Genomic DNA, 8,944 nt, shown 5'->3' on the forward strand with positions numbered 1-8,944 from the left:
AGTTCATATTATCATGTTCATGAATAATATATCTGCGTGTGGGACCCTATATAGTAATTAAATGCAAGTGCACCATGTAATTAAGTAAATTGCATTGGTCAAAAGGTGTTCTTGAGGACCCTGAGTATTTCCAAGGTTCACAGCTTAACCAGTAGTGAAACAGCAGTTCTGTCAGAGAAGATGGAAGAGCAGCAAGCTGATTAAGTTACTATGGCCAAGAAACATTAAGCCCTTCTAAATTCTAGCATAAGAAATGGACTGATTATTTGTTTGGATATTTTGTCTTTGCAGTTAGCATTTCTTAAAATATTTAAACTAAAAGTGACAGTTTAAATGAAAAACTCTTGCTTATTGTCACACAATAAGCAAAAGGCAGCTCGAGCTAAGCCTCTATCCAGTATTATTTCCATTCTCTTTTTTTGTTTGGAGCTGCTCCTAGATGTTTGTTATAAGACCATTACACTCTAAAAGGTCTCTACTGGATTAACTCTGAAAATTCCCTACAATGTGTCTAGTTTTGAAATGGAAACTAAAATTGTCTTTCAGTGCAGATCTCTTGAGATGTGTTTATTGTGCACATTACTTGAAGGAGTACTGCCCTCAGTGACGAAGTGTTGTTTTTGTTACCTTTATATATTGCAAAATAATGTGTGTCAGATTTCATGGATTCTTTTCTAGTGTTTCTGGATTTTAGTAATTTTCTTTTTGCTGTTCTAATGCATACACTGCAAATTGCTCTGTCATATCTTGACTTGCTGTTCCGTTTCTGTGATTTCCTGTGCTCTGCAGCGCCAGGAGGCAGGGCTAGTCCTGGCAGTCATAAAAAAAGAGACTTGGTTCCCCCTTCTGGGAAAACTGCCAGGTATATGCTACTTCAAAAGCTGAAAGATACTCTAAGAACTTTGATCAACAGACTTAAAACATTAAGCTAATTCTTCCTTCATTTCAGTGCGTGAGAAACCAAAAAGGTCAAGTATGACTGGGAATGCATGTCAATTAAGGTGGATGTGGAATGCCTGGGTGCTTGAAGAAAGTCATAAAATCCAGCCTTTCACTGTTAACTATGAAATTTTTATAATGGTGTTTGCGTTAAGAATACAGAGGCATTATAACATGTGCACTCTTAACAGTATTTCAAAAGTCAGTATGTATAGCTGTATTCTCACATCAGAGTTCGTAATTTGACAAAAGATTTTTTTTTTAAACTAATGAAAAAGACAGCATGCTGTCCATATATGGGTGATAGTTTCTATAGCAGAAAAGCTTTCTTGTTCAACCATTTAATGAATTTCTAAGGATATACTTGGGGGTTGGAGGGATATAGGATTAAAGAGTTGTGGCTCTCCCAAATGGCTTTATCCTAATAGTGTTCCAGTTGTCTTAAAATACCCTACATACTCTGTTGGTTTTCCACTGAATGTTATTGACTAGTGCACTTCAAGAGGGACTATGTTCTGTGATGTGTAAAATTACTTTCCATATGAAGGCTGGGTGTATGTAGAAGACTATTATCTGAATAGAAAGTGAGATTTGGTTGACCTGTAAGGGAAAAAAATTCCTAAGTGTACAATGAAATATTACCCAGAGTTCAAAAGGCTTGTGGCAGCGCTGAGAGTTTGGCACAGCCATTTCAGCTTGCATAGTTGATATCAAAAGCTGTTCCATTTGGACAGAAGACCATCTTAATTGTTACTGTGCTTCTGCAACCTTCCCTAATCTTGCCTAAAAGTAATTTTGTTAAATATAGTCACAATACTTAATTTCACTATACAATTTGTTTTCATAGATATCTTTTGGAGAGAAGTGTTTGCTTTTCAGCGGAGCTCTTGTGGATCTGCTGTATGATGGTGCTTCTTGCTTTTAATTTCAGTCATGTTTTCTTTTATTCAAATTAAAGCACTGCCTTTTTTTCTGATGCCTCAGTAATGGAAGCTCAGCATGGACAAAAGAGGAGGAATGCTCCTTTCTGTCATGAGGGAGAGGCTCTATTCTCTTTATTTTAGACTTGTGCATAGATACCACTTTCCACATTTCCAAATTGATGCAGTGTCTCTAAATGCTGTACTTTGTGTTCAATAGCATAACTGAGATCTGGACTTTTGTCTACGTTCCCATTTTCTGCCCTTTCTCATTTCACATCTTAACTACTACATGCCTTCCTCTGATCTTGCACGTAGTGTCCATTCCACACCCTCCCCTTCTTATTTTCCTGGCTGGGTTTGGTGTATAGCTGTTCTCTTTATGTGTGTTCGGTCAGTGGTTCCCCATGTTTGTCTCTGCCTCTCTACCTTCAAGGTCTGATGTGACTTACAATTCTTCAGTTATCCTCTCTTGAAGAGTTACTGTATCTCAGGCCATTATTTATTCCAAAAGGATTGCCAGTTTTGAGTTCTTCTGAAGCTTTCCAACAGGAATGTTTATTTCCTGCTATTAAATTTTTTTTGGCTGAAATATGTACAATATTGATAAATGTTACTAATGTGTACAAAATGTATGTTTGTGGAACTCAATGTGAGCAGAAGCAAGTGGCAGTAAGATGCTGTGGGAGGAAGGACAAGCAGATGGTGACAGAAACCGCACTTTCTGAATTTGTAGTTGCTGCTGAGTCCAGATGACACAAGAAGTAGAATTCTTGATTTGGTTTCCAGTAGGATATGTAGCAGAGGGAAAACTGTTTGATTTACACTTGAAATTATATGTTTGGTCTTTTCTTCTCATTGGACTCTTTGTGCTTCATCCTCCAAGGTGTGGTTTGCCTTCTTGTAGTTAGGGAAGTGGTATTTATAATAATTAGCTTCTCTCTTTTTCCATGGAACTATATTTCTGAGATGCTGTTGAAATATTACCTAAATAAAACCAGAATTAAAAAACAAATCTTCATTACTTCACTTTCATTAATGTTTAAACTACACTTTGAGTCAAAGAAACATCAGGAAAGATCAACCACAGAGACTATGAGCTTATCAGTGTAAGTTTGAAGAGCTTCTAGAGCTTCTAAGTTTCTTCACATGTGTTAAGCCTGAGGTCCAAACTATACTGAAGGGTTATGCCTGGGGAAGAAGCAGAACATCTCTACTACTGGCACCATAAGTAACCCTTGCGACAGAACCATCAACACCCTGAGGTATAGCGTGGCATTCTGAGCCGTGAGCGCTCTAGTGGTCACTTCCAAGGGGAAAGTAAGCAACTGCTAGATACTGGAATAAACGCTCACAAAACATCCTTAAAGGGCAAAAGAGTTGTAAATATCTAAAGTCAGTGACTGTAATGCTGTATGAGTTCACTTTGAGCTATTCTTTAAGTAAAGCTTAGCTACTCAAAATTTAAAATATTATGTGAAACTGCATATTTCAATGAAATTCCAGATTCATTACACTTCTGCCTTACATTGTTCCATCTTTCCTTCCCTTTCATTCTAAAGTTGGAGACCCCTGTGTTAGAGATTCAGACAATGAATCCTTTTATCTAGCACTTGCATTCATTATTCATTGTGCATTGTCAGTGGATTGCTGCTTCAGGCCTGAATTAGAGATAATTAATCTTAGAAAAGCACTTGTAATTTCACACTTTATGAAGCACTGTTGTCTCAGCACAGCAGTGCTGTGGTGGCAAAATACTTTAATGCTCATTGTTGCTATGCAGTATCATATCTCTTAATATTCATGTGCATTCAAGTCTTTATTTTGCTTGCTTGTCTGTAGGTTTATGTTACAGCAGTTGTGTACACAACAGTTTGTGTTTTGCTTTAGAAATGTTTTTTGATGTTTTTATTTTATACAGAATTTCAGACAGAAATAGGTTGAATTGTCATTTAAATGGTCAGGTTAGAAAGGCCTTTATCTTTTCCAATACTGAAAAGGAAAACTTGGAAAAGTGATGAAACTTTAGAGCAAGAGGCATCGAGTAGATTTCCCAACTTGGCATGTCACTTCAGATGAGTTAAATCGGTAGCTGGTAATTGATCAGATATAGTCTACACTTAGAAGCTAAGGGCTGGTGTTTTCCCTGTGGCGATTAAATGTTTCTAAACCTTCTTGCTATGCACATAGCCTTCTAGGAGCTCTAGTTGCATGTGACAGCATGTATGTAAGAACTTTGCTGAGGAAGCTGATTTCATCTATTGCAGCCTGCTTGTTTACACATCTGCATAGGGAACAGCTCATGCTCTGTATCTTACAACAGCGTAAAAACTGTTCTAAAAATATCAATATCTCTTGACAGTACTTAAAGCTGATAGTTCTAGACTGCCGAAAGAATAAAATTATAATCTACAAGAAGTGATTCAATGCAAAGATATCAAAGATCCCTTAGTTGCATAGCCCGCAGAGGGGAATATTTTGGAATAAGTGTCAATGTGTGCTTGTCCTTCTACTCTTCCTTTGTATGCTGTTGATTGCACTAGGACATGAAAAACTGAGAGCTAAAAATAGACTTTTTGTTTCACTTAGTGTTCTTGCTAAGTGGAAAAAAAATTGATAAGAGCTTTTAAAATCTTCTCTTAAGTCTCTTCAGCTCTATTTGCCTAACTTTTCAGGAATTTCACAGTAATTGCTAACTAAGCTATAGTGCTTACTGTAATGAGATTTTTTGATTACACTCTTTGTGAAAACTGGCACATTATAAAAACACTTAATATAATTTTTGCTTATTATTAGATTGTCCACGGCAAACATAATTCCTTTGTAGGAATGTTAATCTTATCATAGTCCTTGATAATAGAAATTGGGGAAAAATAATGAAAATTTTAAATAAGAGTGTGTTACACTGTGCAATTTGTGCTGACTAGAGGAACAGACCTCCAACCTGAACTACCCTGTGATCCTGACCTCATAAGTGGAGTCAAGATTTAGAATTTATTGTTAGTCTAATTAATGCCCAAGCAGTCTAATCAAAATGCAGCAGCGTTTATGGTTAGCCGATTACAGTGATGCTAACACTTGTAGTCTCATTACCGCTAGTTCCCAATAGTCCATGTAAACACGCTTCTTCGCATCAGCCCCGTTCAGGCTCACCCTTCCCGCGTCCCGAGCAACGCTGGGAGGAGGGTGCTGGCGGTGGCTCCACGTGGGGTTATGCTGGGAGCTTTCAAGCAGTCAGCTGCTAATGCTTTGTCTTAGTCTAAAAGTTTACCGGTGTTAATCTCTCTGGTTTTGTTAGACCTTTATTGTATCTTCTGTAATTTCCTTCAGACCACGCAGTTGCATGAAGCTGAGCTGAATCCAAAGCCAAGTTAGACACACGTCATCTGACTGTAGTGACTTCTTCACAGCTGAGTCTCCCAACTGCAAGGCGTGTGCTGCTACAGCTAAAGCCAGCTCGAGAGAGCAGTTCAGACCAAGGGAAGTCCAGAGAAAAGGTTGCAAGCCCTTAGGCCGTGTGTTTCTGAGGCAGGCGGAGGCCTGTGGCCTGCTAATAGCAATGGCAATACCACCTTTATAGGGCTACAAATTCTGCGCACGCGCGGGAAGTTTGCGTGCCGCGTGTGCGCTGGAGAGCGGGGAGCGTAAGCTGACCTTTCAGGTCGGCTTGCGGCGTAGGAGTAGCTGGAGGTGGAATTAGTCTGCTGGCAAAGCTATGCGCTGTTACAGCTGTGGTGGAAGTACTGACATCTCTTCATATTGTTACATTAATGGCCAGCCTGTGGTAAACCACAAGCAAAGGGCAGTTTCTCCTGCACGGTTATCTGGTCAGCGGCAGCTCCTGCGGAACAAGCCTTCTGATCGCTGCCAGGTGCCATGTGTAATTTTGACATGCACTTGAAAGGATGTTCTTAAGCTCTTAAAAAGTCTTTCACTGCGGCTTCCATTTTTCGGTGTGAGACGTTCTTCAGTGCTGAGTCACCCTGTGGTGATGAGGCGCAGAGGTTTTCTCGCTGTGTTTGCAGTAGCCTCCTTGTGGGAGCTGACATGGCTTATTACACTAGGGGCCTCTGATCTGAACTGCAGCGCTTCGGCAAGAGGGAAAGATAATCTCTTCAGAAAGAAAATCTCTGCAAGCTGTTTGAGTCTGTATGGTAGGGCAGAGGTTCTTCCGAGGCCATGGATTGGGTGATTTCTTTTGTTGTTGTTTTGGTTTCTGTTTGTTTTTTTCCCCCCAATCTTACAGTTGGAGGAAGTTAATGTCTGTGAAACTGAAATTCTGGATTTCTGGGAAATGCTGTTTATAGTCTTTTGAGGTTAGATCTGGGTCAAAGTCTAATGGAGAGCCTCAAGAAGGATATACAGTAAATGCAGGTTGTCTGTCTTTGTAAGGAACAATAAGATTCAATTTTTCTGTCTTGCTTTATTTTATTTAGGTAATGTTTGAAATAGTTTAACTGAAGCTGTGACAAATTTGCACTCTGCTGTATGATGTGTAGCAAAACTTTAGGGCGTCGTGTCTATAAAACTTAAGTCTGTCCTTTTGTGAGAGCAGCTGCTTGGTCTAGTCTACTCCAGGCTGTTTAATAACAAACTAGAGGTAGTGGGAATACCAGCCAGAATACACAAACAAAACTCTGTCTGTCTTTCCTATGCCGTGATCCTAGGTCTTTCATAGTCCTGAGTCTTAGCTAGGGCTTTATTTTTGTTGTTTTGTTATTCCTGTATGAGATGTAATGATATATGTCCCTAGCAGAGGCATAGCTTATAAAAAAAAAATTGCTCATTTAGGTGTGTAGATATAGGTAAGTTAATATGCATCTTGGCATATTCAAACAGTCATTAACAGGTGCAAACTACCCTGCATTTTTACACAGTGAAACTTCTGGTTTTGAATCTTGAAATTGTGCTATGGGAAAGTTCTCCAAATGTTACAAGTAGGTAACTTGTGTACAATTTTCAGTCTAAAATTCTGTCTGCAGCTTTGATTAGGTTCTCCAGTGTGTTTGGAGTTCTCTGCCTATGTCTAATCGCTGTATCCTTTAACAGTGACATAAGAATATTCCTTATTTCTCAAACTTAGCAAAAGCATGAAGCTTCAAGATGTGCACCTATACCTGTCCCTTTTTTTCTCTGCTCCATGGTACACACTTTTATTGATTGTTTTTGGGAGAGGGGATATAAAATTTTCCATTTGGTCGTCTCTTAGGTTACAGGAAAAGACAATTATGATCTCTTGCCTTCCAAGTACTTGCTCAGTTAATGTGCTACCTCTCATATTTAGAACTTTCCGAAGTGTTTCCTAAGGAAAATCATTGTAGTCCTTCATGACTGTACCAAATACTAGGACTTTAGTCTATTGTCAAAACAATTTTTTTTTTCATTCAGAGTTGAGATCTATAACAGATGCAGGCTGTTTCACGTCCTCCACTAAGTTCCCAACCTTAATTCATAAACTATGTTTTCTGTCTTTTCCATCAGTGTCACTTACCTCTTAATACTTGTACCTGTAATTTCGTATATAGTACTAACTCTTTTCTTCTACCACATCTGAAATTGCTTTATTAATGTTGGCATTCCTTTCTTGTGACTTACCCTGCTGTGTTACTGTGAAGTCCCCCACAGGCGGCTCCTTGAATAATTGCTTCTAGCTCAGTCTGTTTATTTCCCATCATTCTGGCATTAACATACAAGTAGTTGTGAGATGGTTTATTCGCTTTCTTTCTTGGTGAGTAGTGTTGTTTTCTTCTTTCTTTCCTTCTCCCCCTTCTTACTATCTACAAGCCTGGCATTTCAGTTCCTGACTTGTCTTTTTGTCAAAGAGTGAATCTTGTGTCCGCTCCAGACTGTTTTTTCTTGTGCCAGGTCTGAAGACAGAAGATTGAATGTCTGAAGGGAAGTTGTGGCTAGTCAAGAGCACATGTGCTCATGTGAAGACTGTGCTCCATGGATGAAGTCTCTAGACTTCTCCTCTCAGCTGATTAAAGGAATGATAAACTTATTGTGCATAGTGGCATAGAAAATTAAGGTGAGGGTTAGCAGATCATATGTGGACTCCCTGATTTTTTGAACTTCTTTGGAGAGTTCATGTGGACAGTTACGCAGTCAGAGATGACCTCTTTGCAGACAGTCAGTACTCAAAGTGCTGTTAATCCTTATATTTGTTTTGGGTTGGTAGCAAGATATGAAATGGAAGTTGTCATCTGTTGAGCTTTTGATCAGTTTGAGCTGATGGAACCAGGTACCAGTGATCTTCACAGCACATAATACATTTTTTTTCTGGAGACTATCTAGAAAGAAATGATGTGCATAGAGATGATGTAACTGAAAAAGGTAATCTTGTAAATGTTATGGCAATTACTGAACTCATAGTACATCTCTATTATTATTATGGGTAGCTCAAAATGTAATTGGCAGGTCACACAGAAGTTGATGAGTGTGTTGTGTTTTTTTTTATTCAGAAAGTAATGGCAAACGAGAGAGGAAGGATTCCTTGAAATAACATATTGGTCATTTCTAAGGGGAATAGTTGGCAGTGTATGGAGATGCACATCTGAGTAAGTGAAGTGAGAAGGGAACCCAAAGGTGGTAAAAAAAAAAAAAGAGTGAAACTAGAAAGACATTAGATCAAATACAGATGTGTAGAATGTGGACAAGGACTCTAATGGCAGGAAAAAAATCTCTCCACTAATTTCAATTTTTGTTTGTAGTTTAATGTGGTTGACTGGAGGAGGCAAAAATGAGATTCATTGCAAAGTAATTTGAAGCAGATGGGAGGTGGGAAAAAAATGAAGAGCAGAGATGTCTAACTGTAAAAGGCTGTAAAAGTCAAGGTGACAGATGAGGGCTTAGGAAAAAGTGCTCTAGTAAACATATTACAGAAGCCAAACCACTTCTTTGCTTGCTGAAGGGAAGGAAATGGGAGAGAAAGAATTGGAGATGACAATGAAGTTTTGATCCTGAGAGAGAGAGTAAAAGTGTATGCATTATTTAGAATAGAAAAGGAAGACTGTAGCAAGATACTAGGGGGGGAAAAAGTATGCTCAATACTAGAAAGAATAAGCTTGTGATAATGGTGTAGCAGG

The 8,944-nt window shown here is 38.7% G+C and overlaps 1 protein-coding gene across 1 annotated transcript in view; it reads left to right on the forward strand.

The window, feature by feature from the left end:
• Positions 1-8,944, forward strand: part of NEK7 (NIMA-related kinase 7) — a 63,152-nt gene that overhangs the window by 15,872 nt on the left and 38,336 nt on the right. The window lies entirely within an intron of this gene.

Source organism: Phaethon lepturus, unplaced genomic scaffold (assembly GCF_000687285.1).
Source record: "Phaethon lepturus isolate BGI_N335 unplaced genomic scaffold, ASM68728v1 scaffold2843, whole genome shotgun sequence".
NCBI lineage: Eukaryota > Metazoa > Chordata > Aves > Phaethontiformes > Phaethontidae > Phaethon > Phaethon lepturus.